At 40.4% G+C, this 24408-nt stretch overlaps 1 long non-coding RNA gene across 6 annotated transcripts in view; it reads right to left on the bottom strand.

The window, feature by feature from the left end:
- LOC148900916 (uncharacterized) overlaps positions 1-24408 on the bottom strand; it is a 195943-nt gene that overhangs the window by 102283 nt on the left and 69252 nt on the right. For all 6 annotated transcript variants that reach the window (XR_016114541.1, XR_016114535.1, XR_016114537.1 and 3 more), the window contains one exon: positions 10606-10789. This is a non-coding gene — a long non-coding RNA (uncharacterized LOC148900916). The remainder of the gene's footprint in view (positions 1-10605; positions 10790-24408) is intronic.

The following is a 24408-nucleotide window of genomic DNA, read 5'->3' as shown; positions in this document are numbered from 1 at the left end:
TATAGTGCCACTTAGCAGTTTTTTTGACAACGATACTAGTGCAGCGTGTTCTACCGGAAACAAATTCCTTGTGTGTCCTACATACTTGGCAATAAAGATGATTCTGATTCTGATTCTGATTCTGATCATTTTAGTTATTCTCATTTTATTTACCATTATTGTATTTATTATTATTATTATTATTATTATTATTATTATTATTATTATTATTATATTAATTATATATATATATATATATATTTTTTTATTGTATTTAGTATTATTGGATTATTGTATTTATTATTATTTTATTATTGTATTATTTTATAATTTCATTGTGTTATTATGTTATTATTTTATTAGTTCATTATTTCATTTTATTTTATTTTAGATTATTTTATTTGTTATTATATTATTATTATTTTAATGTATTATTTTAATGTATTATTGTAAGTTATTATGGTAATTTATTATTGTAATTTATTTTTAAATTTATTATTGTATAATTGTATGATTGTGTTATTTTATTATTATTATTATCTTACTATTGTATTATTATTATTATTATTATTATTATTATTATTATTATTATTATTATTATTATTATTATTATTATTATTATTATTTTATGACCTCAAGATTTTGAATTTCAGTAATTTGGTGTTAGGTCAAAGGAGGATAGTTTATTTTATTTTATTTTTTGCCCTTGATTGAATGAAGACGTGAATCACAAATGTCCCCATTGTGGGACTATTAAAAACTTTCTTTTTTGATCTTATCTAGTTTGTCTCCACATAAAATAAATACATAAATAAAATAATAAGGGGCCCTTTGCGGTTGGGAAAGGGCTGGTTGTGGGGTGGTACGGAAAAAGTTGACATAGCAGAAGAAAGAAAGCGAAAATAAATATAATATATATATATATATATATATATATATATATAAATAAATAGGGAGCATGGAAGTGTTATCTCACGTTGAATTACGAGGGCACAGATCACAAGTTGAAGCCCTGACTACGCAAACAGGATGTGACACAGAGGACACATGTGGCTCTTCCAGCACTGGGGGTCTTCCCACTCACTGACTTCTGTGGGAGAGATTTATCATCTGGAGGTTAAGGGTGTGACATCAGCGGAGGGGGTGGCGGGCGCTGGTGGGTTGGGGGGATTGCAAGCCACCAAAAGTTTGTTTTCGTATCATTCGTGTGGAACAACATGGCCTTTTTCAGCTCGCTTTACCTTCAGGCCGACGTCCATAAAGCAACAAGGGAGCGAGTTCCAGCCACATTTCTGACAAGTAATGTGATCCCAGAGGGTTTGACCGCTGTTAACTTTTATTACTGTAAATACTCGCACTGCCTCTGGCCGCTTTTATGTGCGGCGCGTGTTTGATTAACCCACACGATACACTCTTAGCCCATTTGTACACACCAGGTCGCACAAGTAAAGCAGAGGGGAGAGTAGCACTGAACGCATTGCTATAAAACGTCCACAGACAGACATAAATAAATACGGTGTCACGTCAGGTAACCTCAAAATGAATGTAGTGTTACTTTGGGCCGCCATTTTAGTTTTGAGTTTATTGGATGGAAAGTCAGTTTGCTATTTTGACATGACAGTTTTGCTCAATGACAACCTTGAATGGCTTGAATCGCATTATTGTTTTTAGGATTAACAATTGTTTAAATGGATGTTGAGTAATTATTTCATTCATTTAATAATCATGGTCATGAGGGGAATGGATTTGGTCAGAGACAAGATGGCGGACGGGACCTTCAAATTTGGCTGGTAGTTCTAGGATTTGGGGATCAAGTAATAGCGTTCACGCGCTATCCCGTGCCCTCTTAGTTTTTTTTTTTCTTGGTAGTTGGGCATCCTACCACATAATTAAACATACGTAAACTCATATATTAATTTGAAGATTATTATTTGTCAATACACTTTAATAACAGTGTGAATGGCCACAGAGACAGAGGAGAAGGAGTAAGAAGGAGAAGGAAAGCAAAAGTATCAAGGCGCTGAGTAGCTATGGGAGGAATAAGATAACAATGGGCACAACAACAGCTAAACAATCAACAGTAACCATCCCGTAATAACAGCAACGGTGGCAATACAGGTCCTCTCGCTCCACTTCATGATGTCATGGGTGATACAATGGCTTTGTTATGTTATCTTAAATCAAACGGCGGTAGAGCAATTAGCATGTTCTTCCTTCATCTTGACCCACGGTTAGAAATTAGAAAAGTGGATTGTTGGCATCATTTGAGCGACAAATTGGCGCAGTTGTTAAATCCAGCTTCTTTAATCTCAGGCAAACCTTTCCTTTCTCATGAGCACCTTGAAGCGGTAATTCAAGGCTTTTTCTTCATATCTCGGCGCGATTACTGCATTGCACTTTACTTTGGAGTCAGCCAACCATCCATGAAGTGTCTCCTGCTGGTCTAGAAGGCTGCTGCTCGCCTCATGACTAGTACTCGTAAGAGGGAGCACATAACTCGTACTCTGGCATCCCTTCACTGGCTCCCTATACATTATAGAGTTATGTTCAATATCTTATTTGTTTTCAAATCTTTAAATGGCCTCACTCCTCCTTACCTCTCATCCACTCCTACACACCTTCCCGACGCCTCAGGTCTGCTGACCAGACATTATTAGATGTGCCAAAAACTAAATGGAGGCTCAGAGGGGATCGACCGTTTTCCGTTGCTGATCCCACTCTCTGGAATGGCATGCCATTGAACATTCGGCCAGCCTCCTCCCTGCCCATCTTTAAAACCCGTCTCAAAACTCACTTGTACTCTGGCATTCGACTCAGCATGATTCTGCCGTGATCTTGGTTTTACTCCCGGTGATTTCTACTATCTTTGTTTCGTGTATATGATAGCTTATTTCCTGTATATGATAGCTGTCCATGTGAAGTGCTTTGTCCCAGCTTCAGCTGTTGTTAAAATGCTATACTAAATGCAAATTTCCCCATTGTGGGACGATTTAAGGTTTTATGATTCTGATATAAATCCGTATTGTATTGTATTGTATTGTATTGTATTGTATTGTATTGTATTGTATCAAACATACAGAATACAAAGTAAAGCTTCATGGCTCTCTGTTCATAACTCACCATCGAAGGTGGCTGTCAGTATGCATGAGACTGGCTTATGTTAACAACTGAATTAGCAGAGAAGTACATGTATCCTGGTGGTGCCCTGTTCAGGGTTCCTGCGGACACTCATGGTGGTCCGGGGGGCCTGTGTGAGCTGTCCGGCTGTGAGATTAGGGGAGCGGTCATTCGACAGCCACGCAAGCACTTATCAGGCCCACTTTGGTCGCCGTGATTTATTACGTGAGAACATGATAAATGTAGTTGTGAGCAACCCCGATGGGGGGTGTGGGTTAAAAGAGGAGGAGGAGGGCAGGAGTGGGGGCAGTATGAATCTGTCAGTTTGAACCTGCCGAATGGAAGCGTTCCAACAGGAGGACAGGAGCTGTGATCGTGGCGGGCGAAGCATCCTGCATCCTCTCGCTTTCCGGTCATAAATCAGATTGGAAGGAGTTCGCGCTGCCCTCTGGCCTGTGTTCCCATCTCGCTTAACCTCACTCTTGCCTGCCGACACGTCCTTCTGTCTTAGGCCATGTTCACACGTTTATAAAGACATGTAGAAGTAATTATCATGTGTTTTGAGCTTTTATTGTCAGACAAGCTGGATTTTAACTCATTCACTGCCGGACGATGTGCAAAAATATGTTCACTCCAGTGCCAGGGTTTTTGTCATTGTCACTCAAATTCCAGGACCCACAGAATATTGAGTTGTAGGACTACATAAACATCCAGTATAGCGTTACAAACCTTAGACTCGACTCTTTCGTCAGAAAATAGTTAATTCCCAAATTATACGGTTTTGGAGTTATATGAGCTTCAAATGAGACTGAATGTCCAAAATACTACTACTACTACTACTACTACTACTACTAATAATAATAATAATAATAATACATTTTATTTTAAGCGCCTTTCAAAGCTCTCAAGAACACTTTACAGATACAGACAAACATAGATACTATCATAAATAAAATACAACTACTACTAAATAAATACTACTTTAATTCCTTTTATCACTTTGCTGCTGTGAAATGTAAATTTCTCCACTGCGAGACTAATAAAGGTCAATCCAACTCCAAATACAATGCAATATATGAATATTGGTTTATATAGCGCTTTAAAACAGCTGAAGCTGGAACAAAGCACTAACGTGGAATAAATGGTGCCCTTGTGGAAAAGAAAAAAAAAACTTTGCCAGCGCTTTATCGGCACCCAAAAAAACAAAAAAAAAAAACAAAACCCGAACAAATTTGGGAATGGCGCTCTGTCATATTTTCAATTCCCGAATAAATTCATGAATGGCAGCGAATGATTTAAGATGCAGGTTTCGATCATTTTTATTTCCTACAAATACCTCATGTTTGTTCCTTTTTCCCACCCTCGGCTAGCATTCTGTATAAGGACAACATAACCGTTGTTGGAATGAATATTGTCTAGACCACAGTCTCTCCATTCCTCAAGTTGTAATGAATGGAATTATGTAATCCTACAATATTTTTATTCTTGGAAGGACAAGCGATGAGCATGCAAAAGATTCGTCAGTAGAGGACTGTCACAGGTAGACTTAAAGGACAACCGACGTGTCCGGACAAGTTGTGTCTATAATTTGTAAAATGGCTTCAAGTGACTTCTACTGAGCGTATTACACAAAGCTTCCACCGCATATAGGTATATTTTACGTTTTAAGACTCGCGTTGAATATTCCGGAAGTCTTGTTTTTGAGTTGGTGACGAGTCCTTACCCTACGTGACTGAAGGAACACCCCTGACCAAAAAAAAGGACACATTGTCGCAGTCCTTCCATCGTGTCAATGCATTTTGCTGTACTTGTTTGGTCTGAAAACTTTGTGTTGCACCAAAAAGAGGCAGAAGAGGAAGATGAATTAATCAGCCCGTTTCCACAGGCTGACTAATCCCTTACACGGAGCTTTGTCGCCATTTTCTGCCTCTTTTTTGGTGCTACCCCCCCCCCCCCCCCCCCGCCCTATTTCCTCAAAATGGCACAGAATAAATTATTTAATCGATTGCAAACATGTATGCTTTCCTCTCCAGAACTATTTGAATCATATTCATAACAAGAAAGCATATTCTCTGAATCTGAAGCTATTGTTTTGATTCTCAAGCAAGGCAAGACGTCTTGGGGTGACACCACGAACAAGGGGGCGGGACCGTCTGAAACTGGCCAATTCCGGGTTCATTTTTTTTGCAGATTTTGGGTATTTTAGATGCTATGAAACGTTTTTCTGATGTCAGTTAGGCAACAAAAAGTGATGTTGGTTGTCCTTTGAAGGTGATTGCGAGCGTTTTAAGGTGAGTGAGTACGTATGCAAAGAATGGGAGGCATGTTTCTTGGAGTGAGGTTGGGGCAAAAAAGGAGTTTGCAGGTCCATGTTTAGACAACTTCATATTATTTAAATTTTACTCTGAATGTACAGCATTTTCCAATTGCAATGCGTTCAACCACACAGAACACAAAGGTGACACATGACTAGTGTTCGCGAGACTGAATTGCTTCCTTGGTAACTTCCCAAAACAAAGATGAGAAAAATACATTCCCTGGCCTTCGTTTAGTGCATTCCTATAAACAGCTTTTAGTTACTGTCCACAAAGCCTTGATTTGACCATCCTCTTGCTCGCTCATTGTGGCCCCGCGTTGTGACAACCTGAGCAAAAACAATCAATAAGAAAAGCAACAGTGGCCTAAGTGGGTCAACGGAGGAAGATAACTCACACAGCGGCCACAGGAGACTTGATGGAAAACAAAAGGCTATTGTAATAGATTTAGCTCCACACTTTCTTGTTATTGTTTGGACCTTTGAGAGGAAATGATGAACGGCTCGATTACATTTTTGGAGTGAGTCACCTGTGCTGACTGTGCATGATTTGTGTGCACGTAAATTCCGCTAGCTTCTGGTGACAGTAATTCAACACGACGGTGCCTTTTTTCGCTATGAATAATTTGCAGCTTATTGATTCCCAATACTTGAGAGGAAATATACAAACTCCACCTCAAGGGGATATAGATGTAGCCGGCTACTCACTTTTGTGGTCAGTTGTGACAGCTAAAAATCATTTGTGGTGATCAGAAGATCCAAATTTATTAGCTTTGAGAGGAGCACGGTGTGGAGAAACATTGAACTGAGGCCATACTATACAAGCACATGAACCATTTAGTATCAAGAGAGCTGGAGTCACTTCCAAGAGACTTTGGGTTTGTGTCCATCATGGAGTAGGTGGTAAATCTTATGTCTACTCTACATTTCAAGTATTTCCGATATCAGGTTTGGCTGTTACACGCCTGGAACATACTGTATGAAACTAATTGTACATAAATAACTCACTAGTGTCAACGGTATGTATAAATCATGCAAATATTAAGCGTTACAGTACATACTTGACATCCGTCGATTTAAATGACAGAAATGTTCATATCACTCCACTGACTGTCAACTGCAATTATTTTTCTTGTGTAGTAATGGACAGAGGTCCATTATAAATTCAATGGGGTACATTTTTGCTTTAATTTAGACTTACAGTGAGTGGCATATGGATTTAGTTTTTGTCGATGAGGCACCAAGAGAAAAAAAAAAGAAATAAAAAAACGGGAAGGCCGGAGATTCAATCCCAGAACGTTTTAACTCTGAGGCACACAGCAATCCACTCCACCCGAATATGTCCCTCTCGCTGGTAGATTTTTTTTCTCTTCTTTTGTCACTTTGTGAGTGATTGGAGCACACACTGGCACCCCTGAGATGGAAGCCAGCCTCTGATGAGCTTTAATTGCTCTGTCGCTTGTCCACTTCGATTAGTTGCTCATCTAACACTATCTGATGGCGTGAGTCTCTTGCAGTTTTCCTGGGTATACAGTGTTCATGCTTGTGTGTGACGTATTTGCAAATGGTGAAAGTGTGTGTGTGTGTGTGTGTGTGTGTGTGTGTGTGTGTGTGTGTGTGTGTGTGTGTGTGTGTGTGTGTGTGTGTGTGTGTGTGTGTGTGTGTGTGTTGTTTGAGATAGAGTGGTTGTGTGTGGAGTGAGCTATTGAATCCAAAGTGTTATCTTGACTCACCCTGAGGCTGATCAATAAGAAGGATTCCCTGTGGAGCAAAAATAACTAATTTCACCCTTTTCCCCCTCAGTTATAGCCCTGATTGTAACGGTATTTTACCTCACATTCCCATTTAACTGCCATGTCCTCTGTTTTGCACCCCTTAGCCCCTTCTCAATTAAAATTGCAACGGTTTGTCACGTGAGAGTGTAAAAAGCTAGAAATGACAAAACATGTATACTCAGGCAATGCTCCTGTACCTTACAACTTGCAAAAGTGGCAGTGTTGCATAACACAACTCCACTCACTTGAAACAGTTCCATATTCAGTGATACCTCAGCTTACAAACGCTTCAGGTTACGAACTTTTCGTATTACGAACATTAAATTCGCGAGAATATAATCTTGGCATGTGAACTAGTTTTTGGCCAATGAACCAAACCGCACGGAGCGCCACGGTGGCTGGCGGACTAGTTTTCGGCGGAAGAACACCAAACCGCATGGTTGAACAGCGCCATGGTGGCTAGCGGACTAGTTTTCATCACCTCTTGAGTGCATTCGTGGTCTGTTATGAAGGATACTTTTGCTATTATGGGACTGAAAAAGACCCCACCACAGGCTAGTGTTAAGCCGAAGAAGACACAAAACAAAATTACGGTCGAGTAGAAGAAGGCGATCATCGAGAAACACGAACGAGGTGTGTGTTTGTGTGACTTAGTGTCCCACTACCAGTATGTTAAGTCGACCATTGCTACGTGTGGCTAAGGGTGTTTCTGTGTTGTCTAAGCAACGGTCTCAGGCAATAGAAGAGGTTGAAAAACTTCTGTTGATTTGGATTAATGAAAAGCAGCTAGCAAGGGAAGTTGTAAGTGAGGGTATTATCTCTCTGATAAAGCACAACTTCACTCAAATATCATCAAGAGGCAACCTGGAAGTTAGTCATCCATTGACAACTACCCTCACAAAGGTAAATAAAATGACTTTATTATATAGTCTAGTTTATTTCTTTAATTACAATATGATAGCACATTCATCATATGTAAAATAAGGTATATTTTGTCTAGTTTTAAGGCTTATTTAGTAGAAAATTATGTTTTATGGGGACCTAGGAATGGATTATTCTCCTTTTATTTTTTTTTTTTTATGAGAAATAAATGTTTGGCAGACTAACTGAGGTGTCACTGTACCTAACATGACCAATCAAAGCAAATGCAACACAATGCATTGTTTTGCAATTAATGTGTAGCGATTATTTAGAGCTATGTGTCATGATCATTCAAAGGTTAAGGTGTGAAAGTGTCATTGTTTTTTTTTTTTTTTTTGAATGGCTGCTGTTAGCTATAAAATAATACCTTGTAGCCAGTAAAAGAAATGGTACTTTCAGCTAGTTCTACCCACTCAGCAAATTCTTCAGTTATTTTTGGTTGACAACAACTGGCTCCTATCAAAATGAATGGGTGAAAGCCATAATTGAGCTTTCACTGGTCACAGGGACATAAAAGTTGTGTACTGTGTCCAATTACCAGTCAAATGTCATGTTATGTTTGTTGTGACTTGTTCGCTCAAACTCTTTTTCCAGTCGTTTTACCCCTGATTGGAACTTTCAGTCTCTTATGACTTCCTTCGCGGGCATAAGTTCATTGGGTTTTTAGCTTGGGCCCGTTGAGGGAAGTTTAATCCAGTATTGTTTAAAAAGTTACTTCACATTCAGAGGAGGGTTGGCAGATTGTGATCTGACTATATTTTAGGCATTTTTTTCGTTTTTATGCTGCTATGACGTCTATCCAATTAATACCCTTCAAGAGAAAAAAAAAAAAAAAAAAGATTCAGATCTTCCTACTTGTACAACTACAGGTAGTACGGCTACTCCAACTTTATAATGATAATAATGAAAATTATGGTGGCCAGATTTAGACGGCTCCTTACAGAGAGTCAAGAGTACTACTACTATTACTACTACTACTACTACTAATAATAATAATAATAATAATAATAATAATAATAATAATAATAATAATAATACCAAAAGAAAAAACAAATGTTGAGTTAAAATGCAATATTATAGCAGCACCATGTTAGCGCAGGACAAGGTTGTTTTGGCCATTAGCCGATTGCCACTTGACAGCAAACAGCGACGCAATAGAAGCCGCGTGTGGTCAAGGCAGGAATAAGCAAGATTGTGATCTTCTCAAATGCATGCAGGGAAAGGTCAGGATCATTTTGTGCAATGGAAGTCGCATATCTCGTCATGGCTAGTTGCTTAGTGTAAGGGACAGTAAGTGCTCAGACCGTGTTTGAAATAGATAGCTTTAAACATTGAGATTTTGTATAGTTGGGTCAAAAACAAAACAAAATGGCTGATGGGAAAGTGATAAATGGATCCATGCAGTGAAAATCCATTTTAATGACCTCATCAACATTGGAGTCACCCCAAATCCGCACCGGATGCTTTGCAATGTCTCCTGGCATGTTTCGTTCTTTGATTGACATCTGTTCAAACGCGGCTGTAAGGAACAACGTCGACTTGGAGGCAAACGGTGGCGCTCAATGCATGGGTGTCACTCCTGCGACAGCCCCGAAGCCATTAATTTTAGCCTCTGGAGTGGTAACAAGATCCCACGCACAACCTCTCTCCTCCCTTACGTGCACAGCAAGGCTCCTAAATATACATTTATTTTCAGAAGGAGTTCCCCCCCTGTCAATGTTGAGATGTGATGGATGTTGACTAATCGGATGGCGTGCGAGCGTATGTCCACTGTCAGGTCCCTTTCTGTTGGCTGAGTGGTGGGTGTAAATCTCCTTGAGGGAGATTTGTTGGTGGTGGGGCTCTTGTCTTTGGTAAGGATCTTGGAGATATGATACCCTGCGCTGTTGCTGCCTAAGCGTGTCTATCTTAAGATGCTGCATGGAGGCCTGGCATTCGACTAAGTCTCCAAGGCTTTGAGGGCAGTCAGCAGGAGGGCTGCCTGTGGCCTACACTTACTCCAAGAAATACTTGTCTATTCTTGCCTCGGGATGGTGTATACACACTCATAACATATCTCAACAAGCACACACAGAGAGTTCAGGGGCTTAAACATTTGTCACCTGCAGAATCAACCCCACATTAAATTATCATGTTTTCACGGTTCTACAATAGAGACTGAGAATCTCCTTCAGCATTAAACTTTATGAGAGTGAGATTTGACACATGCAATGTGAAGGTCTGAATGTGTGCACGTTTAGGACACATCTGGATCTAATTTATTTTGGCTTTCTAGAACAAAATCAAATCAGATTACTTACACTTTATCGTTTCAAAAATATTAAATGAACTTAGTCTTATTGATGGCAAACTAATACTTATGTAAGGGCTGGATATTTTAATAAGTGAATATAGAGAGGATGTTGATGCTCTTGTTTGCTAAAACAAAACAATACAGCAGTGTGTTTGCAAGGTTTTCCACCTGCCCACAAGCACATGAAATGCAAATGAGAAACTTACATCATCCAGATTTGTCCCCCAACCACAGCTCGACAAGCTGCTTCATGGGTGCCGGATCCTCAGAGGGTGGTTCTGGGGGGCCGCGGCAACTCATGGGCCCAACGGGGGTAGATGCTGGCAGCTCCCGGGGAACGGCAGATGGTTGAGGGGCAGGAAGGAGCTTCACAACTTGGCTGTCTTTGACCTGCAAAGACCACACACTGAGATCTCCTTTATCGTGTCTCTGTCATCCTACCGCATGGGCAGAATCCAGTCAGAGTGCCATTCTGATGATAATGCACAGTGATTAAAAGTAAAAATAAAAATAAAAATAAAAATAAAAATAAAAATAAAAATAACAATAAAAATAAAAATAAAAATAAAAATAAAAATAAAAATAAAAATACATTCAAATGTGGCTCACATAACTTTCTAATATGGAGGTACCCTGCATTATCACTTTGTAAAGAAACACCATGGACATGCAACTGAGATTTGAATCTGGTAAAAAATTGATGTGAGATATATTTGGCAGATGTTCCCAAACTCTTCCAAGCAACAGCCACAAAAAAAGACACAAAACCAGACAGTCTCAGGAAATGACAGGTGACCTTCTCCGACCACCCCTTGCACTCATACTAGCTCCTGATCACATGGCAGGCGCCAGGCGCCGTACACGCTTGTTCTCCAAAGTGTCTGCACACCATGCCACAATAACTCGCCACCTCCACAGTGTGGAAAGCGGCCTCCGGGCTATGTTTTCCTCTTCCTTCAACTAGCATTTATTTATTACCAAGACACAAGCGTAAATGGCATCTACCCGTGCCAATTACACTCATCATGAATAATGCAAGCTAAATATGGCTCATCAGAGGTTGGATTTTGTATATCTGACACACCAACTGGTTTCTTACAGTTTTTTTTTATGTTATATTCCTTGTCCTAGTCCGTTTGATGAACTTCCCTCCTTCCTTTCCACTTGCTCACCCAAAACCTACTCCGAACAAGTACCACAACCCCAACCTGAACCCTAATCCCGAATCCCAAAGCGTTGAACCAAAACTGAACCCAAAACCCAAAGAAAACCCAAAGAAAACCTGATTCAGCGATCAACAAACCCTCAACCCCAACCTCAAAATCCAAACCGCTAAAAGGAATCCGAACTCCTAACCTGAACCCTTACCAGCTGTTGTCCATAAACCCAACCTGAAGCCCAAAATTGAATCTACCAACCCATAAATTGTCACTGATAAAATAAATCCAAAGTCTTAAGCCTTTCCCCAAAAACATAATGCCATACAAAAATCTATCTCCACCATGTGGTACTAACCTGAATTGCAGCACTAACCCCTTCACGTAAGTCGCACCTTTTCCCACATCATCTGTCCTCCCTTTTTTTGGGGCGACTCTTGTTTTCCAGGAGCTACATCTTAAAGGCGGGGAGAAATAAATAACTAACGGAAAAAAATAGACACAAGGCTCCACAGAACCAGAGGGACAGCTTATCCTTATCGGGCTTCAACCTGCTTATTAGATCCTCCAGGACACTCCACACTCAGCACTTAAACACCACCTACACACTCCTCCATCTCTGTCGCCGTTTGATTCTTCCTCTTCACTTGCAAGGGAGGTTTTAATACTGCATCTCACAGCAGACCTGGAGGAGAGCTTTACCCATGCTTTTCGGGGTGAAAATGGGATTTTGCCTTTGTCACATTTGTTTTATATCCTCAAAGTCTTGAGTGAGCAACCATATCACAAGGATTGAGCGGTATCGGTCACAAGACGGGCGTGAGAAATGTTGAATTTTCTGAATGGGACAGGTTCTCAATGTTTCGTGATTATTTACAGGAGGTAATGTCAGAATGTATATGTTTATCTATGAAAATCATGGCCAGCTGGCTTCCTGCCTTAAATGGTTTTCATAAATAAATAAAGAAAGACAATGGAGTATAACCCAAATACTAACATTCAACATGAATGCTAGATCTTACCCAATTCCTGGCGTTCTCCTTTTGCAGAGGCTAAAGCCTCTGTCATGGCTTCAATGATAGCCCTAAAGGCAGAATGTTGGTGGCAGGATCTCGTGTGGCTTTTATAGAACAGTGACATGGAAAGGGGGAGGATAATATCCAGGCTTGTAAATACATTGTAAAGTGGGGTTATGTGTATAAGGGCTCATGCCACTCAGCTGGTTTGGGGACACATTTTAGTCCCTGAGGTGAAACTAGAGGATGTGGTCTCCAAATTATGGATTTATTTTCACCTTCAGTCTTAGCAGGGTGTTTTTCTAGTGTGTCTAGTAAGCCTTCTTGGACATAGAGTTTCATTGTCATGACTATTCTTAGGTCAAACAAATCATCTCAGCAAATGTTTACAGACTTTTGATGATTTGTAGTCTAAGTATATCAAAGCAATGCCCTTCAAACTCTTTCCGTTAACGTCTAGTTCTCTGATCGTTTGCGCGTCCTGGATAACTGCTATTGTTTTGTTTTAATGAGACGAAAAATTGGAGCCAACTAATTGATATCGGAAAGTCTCGAACAACATCGTCAACAAAGCTTTATCATCAAGAGTCTGATCGTTCTAACTGACCTTTACTGTTCACACACAAAAAAAAACATTGCGAAAACAGCCTCAACATCAAAGAAAATCTGCGCATGTAAATCGTGTTTCCTCTTATGTTCATGCAGCAACCTCTGTCCACATAATTAGTAAGACAATATATAAAAAAGGAGGGCGTAGGGAGTGCCAAAGAGCTTTTTGAGTCGTTGTACTAAGTTCATCCTGTCTACTTGATATCTAATTTAAAGCAGATTCTTTACTTACAGACAGTGTAGGTGTTCAAATACCTGACATGTTTTGGCGACTACTTCCACCTTCCTACACTGTAAGTAAAGAATCTGCTTTAAATTAGCTTTTTGAGTTGACACCATGGGGAAATCGGTAGCAGTTGTGAACCTGCATTGAGGTGTGGACTCTGTCACATTCAAATTTAATGACATCCCACTTGACACCCTGTCATTTACTTCATCTTGTTCCACCCACACATCAGAGTACACCCAAAATTGACACGCCCCTGAGAGCTGAGGAGTGACCCACCTCCTTGGGACTGGTTGTAATAGCGGATATGGACTTGTGTGTTATTGTGTCGCCCCGCCTTTACCCCCAATCCCGCACACTTGCTGTTTCTTCCTTTGCCTGGGATGTGGAGATTTGTATGGCATGTTAGTCACACCCAGTGTTATCAGCATCTGTGATGAGCATAAGCATAGCCTGGAGGTTGTGGTGGAGTGAGGGGCGGAGGGGTCGCAGATGGTACAGTGTCACAGACGCTGAGAGAGGCCAACCGGCTCTTCACCCCTTTTTCAGAGGTCTTGCCTTTTCTCTTTGCCAAAATGATTCACAGTTCGGCGTTGACCACTGACCCTTGTGCGAGCTTCTTTGAAAAAAAGCGCACCAAATTTACCAATTGATGGTTTATGGGGGGAAGGGTGATAAGGTGGGGGGGGACCTAATCCTGTTATCCTATTGCGTCAACAACATGGCGGGGACGAGGGGTGGAGGTAGCAGCGGTGCGACAGTATCTAAAGGGCACGGGCGGAACATCATCGCTGTAAAAGCGGGTTTTGAACTGCAACACAATAAGTGTGTAATTTCAGGTTTTTGTTCATCCAAAATCCAATCACATACATGAGTGCAAGATCACACAAGATCACAACAGGTGGATGGGGCCTAGGAGGTGGAGGTGTCTTTACCACACGCAAACATCACATCCATGATGGTGGGTTAACAACAACAATTCGAGAGTGCGGAGAATGGTCTGATGTGTCTTAAATATAGACACGGGGTACTTTATGACAATCCTGACAGATGATGTTTGAAGGTTAGGAAATCTTTTCAATGTTGCTTGTTTTTATTGGTGTCACATGAAAGCTGAAGCCTTTCACAAATAATTCCGGGCAGAGGCTGGCCCCACCTGGACTGGTTGCCAGTCGAAGCTCAACAGTAGATGTCTTGTTCTAAAATATGCATTTTGATTTCACAGAAAGTATTTCGAAAAATGAGCTCACAACACAACATGAGACATGTCCCAGCCAGTACACAAATATAATCAACAACTAAACTACACATTCAAGGTCTCTCGCTGACATCATTGTACAAATTACAAAGTTAATTCATTTCAAATACAGCATATAAATCTAAGAACTACACAGATAAAATACTCCATATTAATTAACTTTCTTTTCCATTGAGAGACTCAAGCACAACACAATATGTGTCATGTTTGCACTTTTGTTTTTGCGCTTACTTGTTTTTATGTTTGTTTTTTTGCTGAAGATAAATGAAATTAATACACACATTTAATATTTCAAATGCTGCCATGAATTATTAAGCGCTCTGCGGCAGATTAAAAGTAAAAGATACAAACAAGAAAAATCAGTAATCACCAGCACCCAAATTCAGGACAAGCCTAAATGAATTTTTAACTGCTCAGGCCCCCCCATCGGTCTCTGTGTGTTCCAGTTTGTGTCGGGAGCTGTTGAATTAATGCTGCGCATCTTGACCTCATTCACGCCTTTGAAGGCGATTAACAAGCCTCAGAAAAAAATAATAAATAAAAAAGTAAACACCAAGCCAACAAGCTAAAGCCTGTGATCTCTGGCTGAAATAAACATAACACATCGATGCCGGCTGATGCGAAGCAGCGCACTTGCTGACGACAGACAGGCGCGATCATTATTACCGTCGTCATGGTAATCACTATTCATGTAAGGCAATTAACATTGCTGGTACCTACAATGCTGATGACTCCATTAGTACATTGCTAAAACAGTTATGGGCACACGGAAAGACTCGCCTGGGAGGCTTATAAACACGCAATCTTTTATTGATACTTGTGTTGACTATAGCAACAAATTTTGAGTCGATAATGCCGGACGGAGTTTCCAAATCAATTTTGCTTTGAAGCTAGATGGTTTGGAAATGTGAAAATCATGAAGAGTAAAAAAATAAAAATGTCACCATTAAATTCATAAAAAAATATATCAAATATCGGTCTAAGACTGCTTTGATCTTTCCGGCAAGTTTGGAGGTTTGCATAAAAGTCAAAGTCAAAGTCAAAGTCAGCTTTATTGTCAAATATGCTAATATGCATGACATACAGCACAGATGAAATTACTGTCCTCTCGGACCCAGCATAACTTCCCAGTCGTTGAAAATGTTAGATAAGGGCAACAACTCATTGGATTGTATTTTCGCTAGTTACCTTTCTCTGCCTGTTGCAACTTCAAATGGCACTGAAGAGTAAAAAAAAAAAAAAAAATCTTAAAAAAAAAAAAAACAACAACAACATTACAATTTCAGATAAAATACTAAGTCGAACAATTCCAGTACAATGATTGTCAGCTATGACTAAACCATAATGAAAGACATGACTGAAATCTGAATAAAAACTAAACAGTGAAATAGTCCAAATTTGCCTTCAAAGTAAACTCTGCTTGATAGCCATCTGAGTAAACAATGTGGTCCAGCTCTGTCAAGTCTGACTGTCCCGGCATGGGTTTGAACCCTTACAGTTAAAATAAGAAAGGCAATAAAAAAGGATAAACAACCTGTTTTCAGTTAGTTACATATTTGTGGCCGCTTATTCCACACATGTCTCCGAACTTGATGCTGTTAAAACAATGAAAAAGTAGAGCGATCTTCGGCCAAAATAAAGCTTACTGAGCCCTAATGTCAAAAGACACATTTGAAGCAATTTTGGTTTCTTGAAATACCAGCCAGCATTAATAGCCTCCCTCCCCTTCAAGACACATGCATCATTTCGATAAATCCGCTTTTACGGAGTTTCAATGTCTGTTGACAGATAAAAAGCGTGACTCGATCTGTGGAAAATGTATCATGAAAAAGGTGGGCATGCAGGCAACTGGCCCGGAATTTTGGGGGGTACAAAGTCACACACACACAAAAAAAAAATAGTGGTAGTTTACATTGGCCCGTAAAGTAATTGGGAGGTAGAGAGGTGTATGTGTAGGTGTAGCACATCTGTGTAGGCTCTCAGTCACACAGGAGTTGTCCATAAAGGAAAATGTTTCTTCAGCCGTCATCTGTGCCTATGTGAAGGTGTCGGACGTTTCACTCCTCATCCGAAGAACTTCATGAGCGAACTAAAGTTGTGCTGGTAAATCTGGCCCTATATATGTCCCTAATGGACAGCGGTGGCGGTGCCAGACCTCTGCTCTGATAAGTCCCTGCTTCAACGTTGAAGGCGCAGTGGACCACAAGCCAACCTATGTGTCCTATCTGATTACCTCTAATGTCCTATCCCTGGCTCTGATTTCACTTCATTACCTCTGTCATCACTTCATTAGTATGGCGAAGCCTACGTGGCTTATTCTAAATCAGATTAATTAAAACTAAGGTTTAATTTAGACCGTGCTTACAACAGACTTCTTAGGTCGTTACCATGTAGGCTTAGTCATGCTACTGAGGTACACTTTTAACAATGCAACAACACAGAGGAGAATATATGTTGTTAATTTTAAAAGGCTTCGTATCAGCACTGGGACGGAAAAGTGTTCTTTTATAGCAGAGGTGCCAAACGTGTTTTTTTGCGGGCCACATTGTAACGGTTTCCCTTGGAGGGCCATTATGAAATTGGGGAAACCATATAAATATACAATACCCTCCATAATTTATATACACAACACACTAAATCATGAGTCAACATTAATGACAATAATTATTGTGGTTAGATGTGACAATTAGAAAACTTGATTCAGACTTCAGAAAACATCATGGAACTTGGTATGCTTGATTTGCTTTTGCAGACAACATACAATGATGTGATGGGCCAGATATGGCACCCAAGCCTTGACTTTTACACCTGTGATCTATACGTCAGGTTTTCATATTTCCCCTTGTTTAATTGTTGCACTTGTGATAGACACACAGGGAGTACTGATGGTTCAAGGGTGTGATGGTTTCCATACCCTGGGTGACGGGAAGCCTCTTTCTGCCACTGTGAACTGCAAATGTAATAACTGCAGGTGCCATAATGGTGGTAATTAGGTTGTAGAGAAGATTACTTGGTTGCGATCTTTGCATCAGCAACCAATGACAGCCGGAGGCTTTCTCGCGCCAACCTTCATGAGCTCTTGAGCTGCTGTATATGAGATGGAAGGACAGCGAGCGATGATGGGATAGTGTGTTCTGTAATTGTAAATGATTACTATGCTTTAAATGGAAATCTTTCTTCAGTACGTTGAGCAGCTGGTTGACTTTTTTTTTCTTTTTTTCTACAGAGAAAAGGGGATGGGGAATGAAAAAAAAGGCCCCTGATATAGATATTTCCATGCGGAGGAATGAAATATTAAATGTGTTCATTATACCGTCAATTTGCAGTTATTTCTCAATGCACACAGCCATTTTCCCATTTCCCCGCTCTCTTATTGGCACAGCGCTGAGGGCCTTGAGAGAAATCTCTCTTTTATTATTTAAATCCAGTGCACGGGGGCTGAGCCAGGCGAATCATCTCACGTCTGCGAGCCCACTCCCTAATTCTGATTGGCAGCTTTATGCACACTCAATGGATGGAGGGGGTTGATAATGCCTGTGACAAAGGGAAAATATCTCCTCCCAGTTATGTTTTTTATTGGTAATGGGCAAAGATGGAGTTCACACACGCACAATAAAAGTAGCCTTAATAATTGGAAGTGGCAATGGGCTGTGTCCCGGACTCTAAGGGGCCTGTCAAGGCGGCGGCGTAAATTTCTTTGACATGTTTTTGTCGGGCTAAAACTTTAATGTTGTGGGCGTGACCAATCGCATGCAAATGTTGTTTTCATCCCTTTGCCGATGAGATGACCTCTGTCGCTTCCCCAGGGAAATCAAGCTTTTAAAAGTATTTGATAGCTGTAACTACACACACACACACACACACACACACACACACACACACACACACACACACACACACACACACACACACACACACACACACACACACACACACACACACACACACACACACAGATATACAGTGGAAGGCTCACACACAAGCTCTTACTGAATGTGCAAACAAACAGCTATTCACCGAGGCCTGCGTATAATGGGGTCATGCATACAGAACCCAATGCAAACATACTGGCTCTAAAGTCAAGATGAAAGACCCTCTCTCACACACACATCCACACACATACACAAAATATGCATCGATATTCCACAAATACATATATAATTTGAATTTAGCAAGCCAAGTGGTTATGTTTTGAACAATAGTGCAAAAAAAGGACTCTTGTATTGCAAATTGCAAAGCCACCCTATGTTGACTCAATACATTCATACATCATACATCAAATACGCTTTTTTACACTTGCACTATGTACAGTTCTTTATGAAACATTTTTGTACATTTATACATTTCAGTCGTTCAGTTTGCTTAGAATAATGTACTTTGCTATTATCTTTTCACCCCTTCCCTCACCTTCTTTCAAGTTGCCACTGTGGATTGCAAATTTCCCTATTGTGGGACAATTAACGTCTTTTTGATTCTGATTCTGATACTGTAAATGTTGAGTACTTAAAACCTCTGAAGATGGAGGACACTGATTCGATGTGGCGACCCCTTGAATAGAAATGACGAAAGAAAAGAAGAAATGCTGAGTACTTTGTGTTGAAGTAAAGTTTGATATCCAGTTCCTATTAAACTGATAATGCAATTGTGTGTACAGTGATGAAAACATTCATTTTTCGTGGCCCGTAGCCTAAGAAGCGTGATTTTGGAATGTGAAGCCGGAGTAGGAATACAGAATTCCAGTCGTGTCCCTTAAAGTTTAAAGTCAATCAGAACATTCCACAATATATCAGTAACATAGTAACCTAACACATTTAAAGTCATAATGAGAATCAATCTTTGAGTGAAAAAAATGTGGCCTTTAATAAGGTATAAAACAAGGACATAAAGCAAAGTGAGCATGGTCTGAAATGAAGGTGGCTTCTGGTCATTTGACAACATCCTCTAATGCCACCGCACCAAGGAGTTCCTCGTATGTTGTCCATAACCTCAAAACATTGAATGCTCGTACCCTGGTGAACCTAGGAACCCCTGTATTGTATTCCACAGCTCTTTCTCAAGGTTGACACATTGATGCATTGTACCTACATTCGATACATGAAACTTAAACTTTACAAATTCGGGAGGGACAGAAAAAAGGATATTTTCACACCAGTATGACAGACTCTCACTCAGCCTTTGACAGGACAGACTGGCCGCTGGTCTCCAGACAGGAAGTCAAGTCTCCACTGCATCCAAATTGTCATTCCTGACCAATAGGTACATATGCACGCGAGCATACATATGAGTGTGTATATAACGAAGCGCAGCTTTAATATAGGTCTGGAATAGCAGAGTCTTTTGTACATTGTGAGGCAGCCGGCATCTGAGAGCAATAAAGTGGTGGCCCTTGGGTCAGTGCTGCGAGGATGAAGAAAGAAGATATAATCATACACACGGGACACAACACCTCTTTTTGTGCTTCCTCCGCATATTCTCGCTCAGGCCCTTCATAAGTTGGATATTTTCACAGGGTGACCTTTTGTCACTAATAGAGTGGCTCTCCAATAAGCATTTATTGTATCTTAAGGGAATGTGGCCATATTAGAAGGGGCGAGTTCGACGGGACGGGGGAAACACATGTGCTCGCTTACGGGGTGTCGGTTTATTCTTTTTTTTCATAGTAGAGCTCATAATGACATTTGGAACGTCAGTGGGAAAACAGAGCCTAAGCCGAGGAGGTTGACAGTCAGAAAACCGCAAGCTGGAGCTAAGCCTCAGCACGGAGGAGGAAGCACACGCTAAATCCGTGTCGTGGCCAATGCAGACGATCCAGAGTCTAAAGCCTTAAGATAAACACAGTGGTAGAAAACAATTTCAGGCAATGAAAGTATTTTTAACAATGCCGTCCCATTATGGACCATTAGGGCTGCTATTTTTTGGATGGTAAATAGTATTTCATCCCAGTGACGCCATTGGACAATGGTTGTCTGCGGTGGGGAGCACCTGTTGTGTGTTTTAGATGAGCACTTTATCTGACACCTACACCCTCATCTCGCCATCAGTCATTACTGATAACTTACCAACTTATTTGCCTGCAGCCTCTGCACGCTTACACTGACTTTCTTCAACACCCCCCTAACCTTGTACATCAGGGGTATCAAACTCTGTCCTTCAGTAAAAAGTACAGGTATTTGTGTACAAAAAGACTAGTATAAACACAGGTACCAATTCAACTCCCAAAATTAAAGTAATAGACACACTCTGGAATGTTCTTAGGTACAGTATTTGACCTTTTTGTGACATTTCAGAGTGAATCTAAAGTGCACTAAAGCCTTTGCAGGTGACCATGGGAACATTTTTGTATGACGGACACATGATTAGGGAATGGATGGATGGACAGATAACCAATGCAAAAAATCCCGTGTATCTAATATAGTGGTTCTTAATCTTGTTTGAGGCACCGAACCCCACCAGTTTCATATTCTCATTCACCGAACCCTTCTTTCTGTGCCCACTAACTGCAGACTCGACTGAGGGGTGGACCTCTCTGGCGGATTATCCACCAAACCCCTGAGACCAACTCACCGAACCCTTAGAACCATCGATCTAATATGTAAGAAAAGTAACCCGTTGCTTTTCAACACTGCCCTCCACCAACAGCCCCTCACCCAAAAGACAAGTTCACTTTATTTAGGGCAGATAATAATTAGAGCAGACGGTTCATTTGATTTTCACCTTGATAACACCTTCACAACGTTGTCAGAGAATGCAAACACACCGGCTGCTCTGACTTTGCCTCCTTTCATTGCTCTCATTTGTTCTCACGTCGCAGGTTGTTGTGTTGTCGCAGTGTCACTAGAGATCCCCCCGTGGTAGCATGGTGCGTCGCGCACAGGTTATCTATGCGTTTTTTGATCTTAACACTGAGATACAAGTTGGCCCGCAGGGCGCGTGGCTCATTAGGTATGTCCTCTTGTGAAGGCAAGAGTTATTTGTTCAGCCACATGACAAGGAGACGTCGGCCGGCGCAACAGATGTGGAGTAATTAGAGAGGGCTTATATTGTCTTAGAACCGTGTGGAAAGTCATCGGCGGCTGATAAGTTTACAACTGTGCTCATGCCTGCCCTTCCCTTTGGCACATGCAAACACAAATACACACGTACACACACACCTGGTATGATGTGCTCAGCTAATCAGGAAAGCAAATGTCACACAACGACAAAGAAAGGATGGCAAATAAAACTTAGCACATATATAGGTTTGCTCCGCTGATGTAATGGAAAGGACTCATACAAACCCACGTTTGACCCCCTTTGCTTGCAATACATATTCAGTTTGTTGGGGATTCTCAAAGTGTCCCAGGCTGCCTCTGGTGGGATTCAAAAACAATCACGGCATTGAATAAAAACAACATTTGTTCTATTGTGAAACACAAACTACATTCAGCCACGCATTTATTTTTCTCTCTCCCGTTTGTCCGGTAATGTCCTTGAATGCTCGCTGGAATGACCAGCCACTGAACATTCAGCAAGCCCCCTCGCTGGCCATGTTTAAAACCTTTCAAAACTCACTTATACTCTTTGGCATTCGTCTCAGCATGACATAGTTTTACTCCCTGTTGTTTTCTACTATATTTGTGACATCTTTATTTACTACAAATGTTAAAGGCTTTGTTACAGCTTCAGCTACTGTTAAAGCGCTATATCAACAATATGTATTGTACTGTACTGTTTTGTTTTGCTTTGCTTTGTCCATATTTGGGTTGATGGTGAACTGGTTCCTCGATGATTTTCGTTTGATTTGAATGAATGACTTAGATTTTAGTTACATATAATACTTTTCTTTTTACAATTATGTGTTTTTTTGTAATTGATGGATAATGTTCAATTAAGTTTAGTAACATTTTTATGTCAGTAAATTACAAGTTTAATTTACTCATTTCAGTCTTGTGTGTGTGTGTGTGCGTGCGTGCGTGCGTGGGTGTGTGTTAATTTCCAAACTGCATATTTAGAAGGAAGAAGATATATTAACAACGGTTTACAAAAGAATTTTTTATTTTTTGGAATCGCAACTTGAAAAATATTGATGAACACTTAGATCTACTCAAGTTTGATCTTGGTCTTGGTCATGATGTTATATTTCAAGAGCTCAGTAGTTTCTGAAATGACTTTCATTGTAAAAATAGCAACAAAGTAAAACCACAATTCAATTTAATTGTAGACACTAAAGACAATAAATGTGTCCCAACTGACTTAATATGGTTGAGCGCATGATCGCATTCCAAATTTTTGGGGGTTTTGTTTTCAGGATAGCGTTTACCTCTAAATGTGGTTAGGTTGATACACTGTGGTTATACAGCATAGTTCTGCACATATTCTACTGTGATTACTCCTCAATGATTCAGGCCAGTCTTTTAAAAGACATTGGCATCAATTTTGCAACAACGCGGCACAGCTCGCCACTGCTATTGACAAGATTTATTGTCAGCACTTTAATGCCTCAAGTGTCTCGTAAGTAAATCATTTGGGTCTTGAACCCCTCAGAGATAAAGATGGCTACTGATCATAGCAATAATCCGTTGTGTAGTAAATCAGAGAGATAATAGCCGATTTGTCAGCATGGGGCCCTGTGTGAAGCCATTAACTGCCTTTTGTTGTCCCTCAAATGCGCCGGGCAGTTCAAAGAAGCCAATCGGGTCAATCTGTTAGCTTTGTGAGTCCAGAGCTTTTGCACGCACAATGGAGATGGACCATTTGTTTTATTGCCTAGCATATTGGGTTTAAGAGTAAAAGGCCTTTTACCACATAAAAGTTGTTTTCGTTCTAAGCACACCATTATAAAAAATATTTTAGTGTTGAGTATCTGTGGTTTCATTGTCTCTCTGTATCTTTCAGTCACTGAATAGGGTAAGCAAGGAAATTAGTGAATCAGCAAGCTGGTTGAACTAAAGTGCTGATCTCCCATTGACTTATTTAAGTTAAGGGGGAAAAATCAGCAGTTGCTGGATTTGAGTGACCTGTCTATCATACCAGGAAGCATGAAAAAGCCTCAAGGAACCCTTACCTTTAAACAGGAAGTCAGCCATTTTGGCTTGAAGCAGCTATTTTGGGCTGATTCTAGGCCTAGCTCTTTCAATAGACAAATGAGCTACATCACATTTTGTAGCATTATCCATTTGTTTGTGTCATACAGATATTTGATTATTAATATTGTCAAATGGTACCCACTCCATCAAGAAATATGTGACGGTTATATGTTATGCCAAATACGTTGGAAAAATGCCAAAGCTAACTCCACTATAAGAGGACATTCACCTCTGATGGTGTACAGCGTGAATAATTAACCCTAATTACATGCAAGATAAATTAATTATTATAATTTTGAGGCCTCACATTGTAAAGACTTAAAAAAACCTTCAGCTGTTTGGAGGTCCTCGTTGTATTTATGTCCTATTGTGATGATGCTCTCTTAGCTAAACGCTTGTGATCGCAGTTATTGTGATTTTCTACGACAAATATAACTTAAATAATGCTAAGCTCATATACATATACGTAGTTCTGTCTGTTGACAAAAACCGCAGTCCGATATCACGTCGGGGTCACCATTTGTTGGAGGAGAGTGGCCTTCTCTCCTCCACGTGTTCGGTAATATTGGATGAGTATTTTGGTAATCCAAATAAAAGCTGGAGTCGATGAACAGTACCTTCGAAGGGTTTATTTGCAGAATATTCCGGACACACATGATTTACAGACAATGGCTGCAT

This window comes from Hippocampus bargibanti, linkage group LG03 (genome assembly GCF_051943395.1).
Source record: "Hippocampus bargibanti isolate YZ-2025 linkage group LG03, ASM5194339v1, whole genome shotgun sequence".
Lineage (NCBI taxonomy): Eukaryota > Metazoa > Chordata > Actinopteri > Syngnathiformes > Syngnathidae > Hippocampus > Hippocampus bargibanti.
The sequence above is the reverse complement of the archived record's forward strand: the minus strand, read 5'-3'. Positions and strand labels throughout refer to the sequence as shown.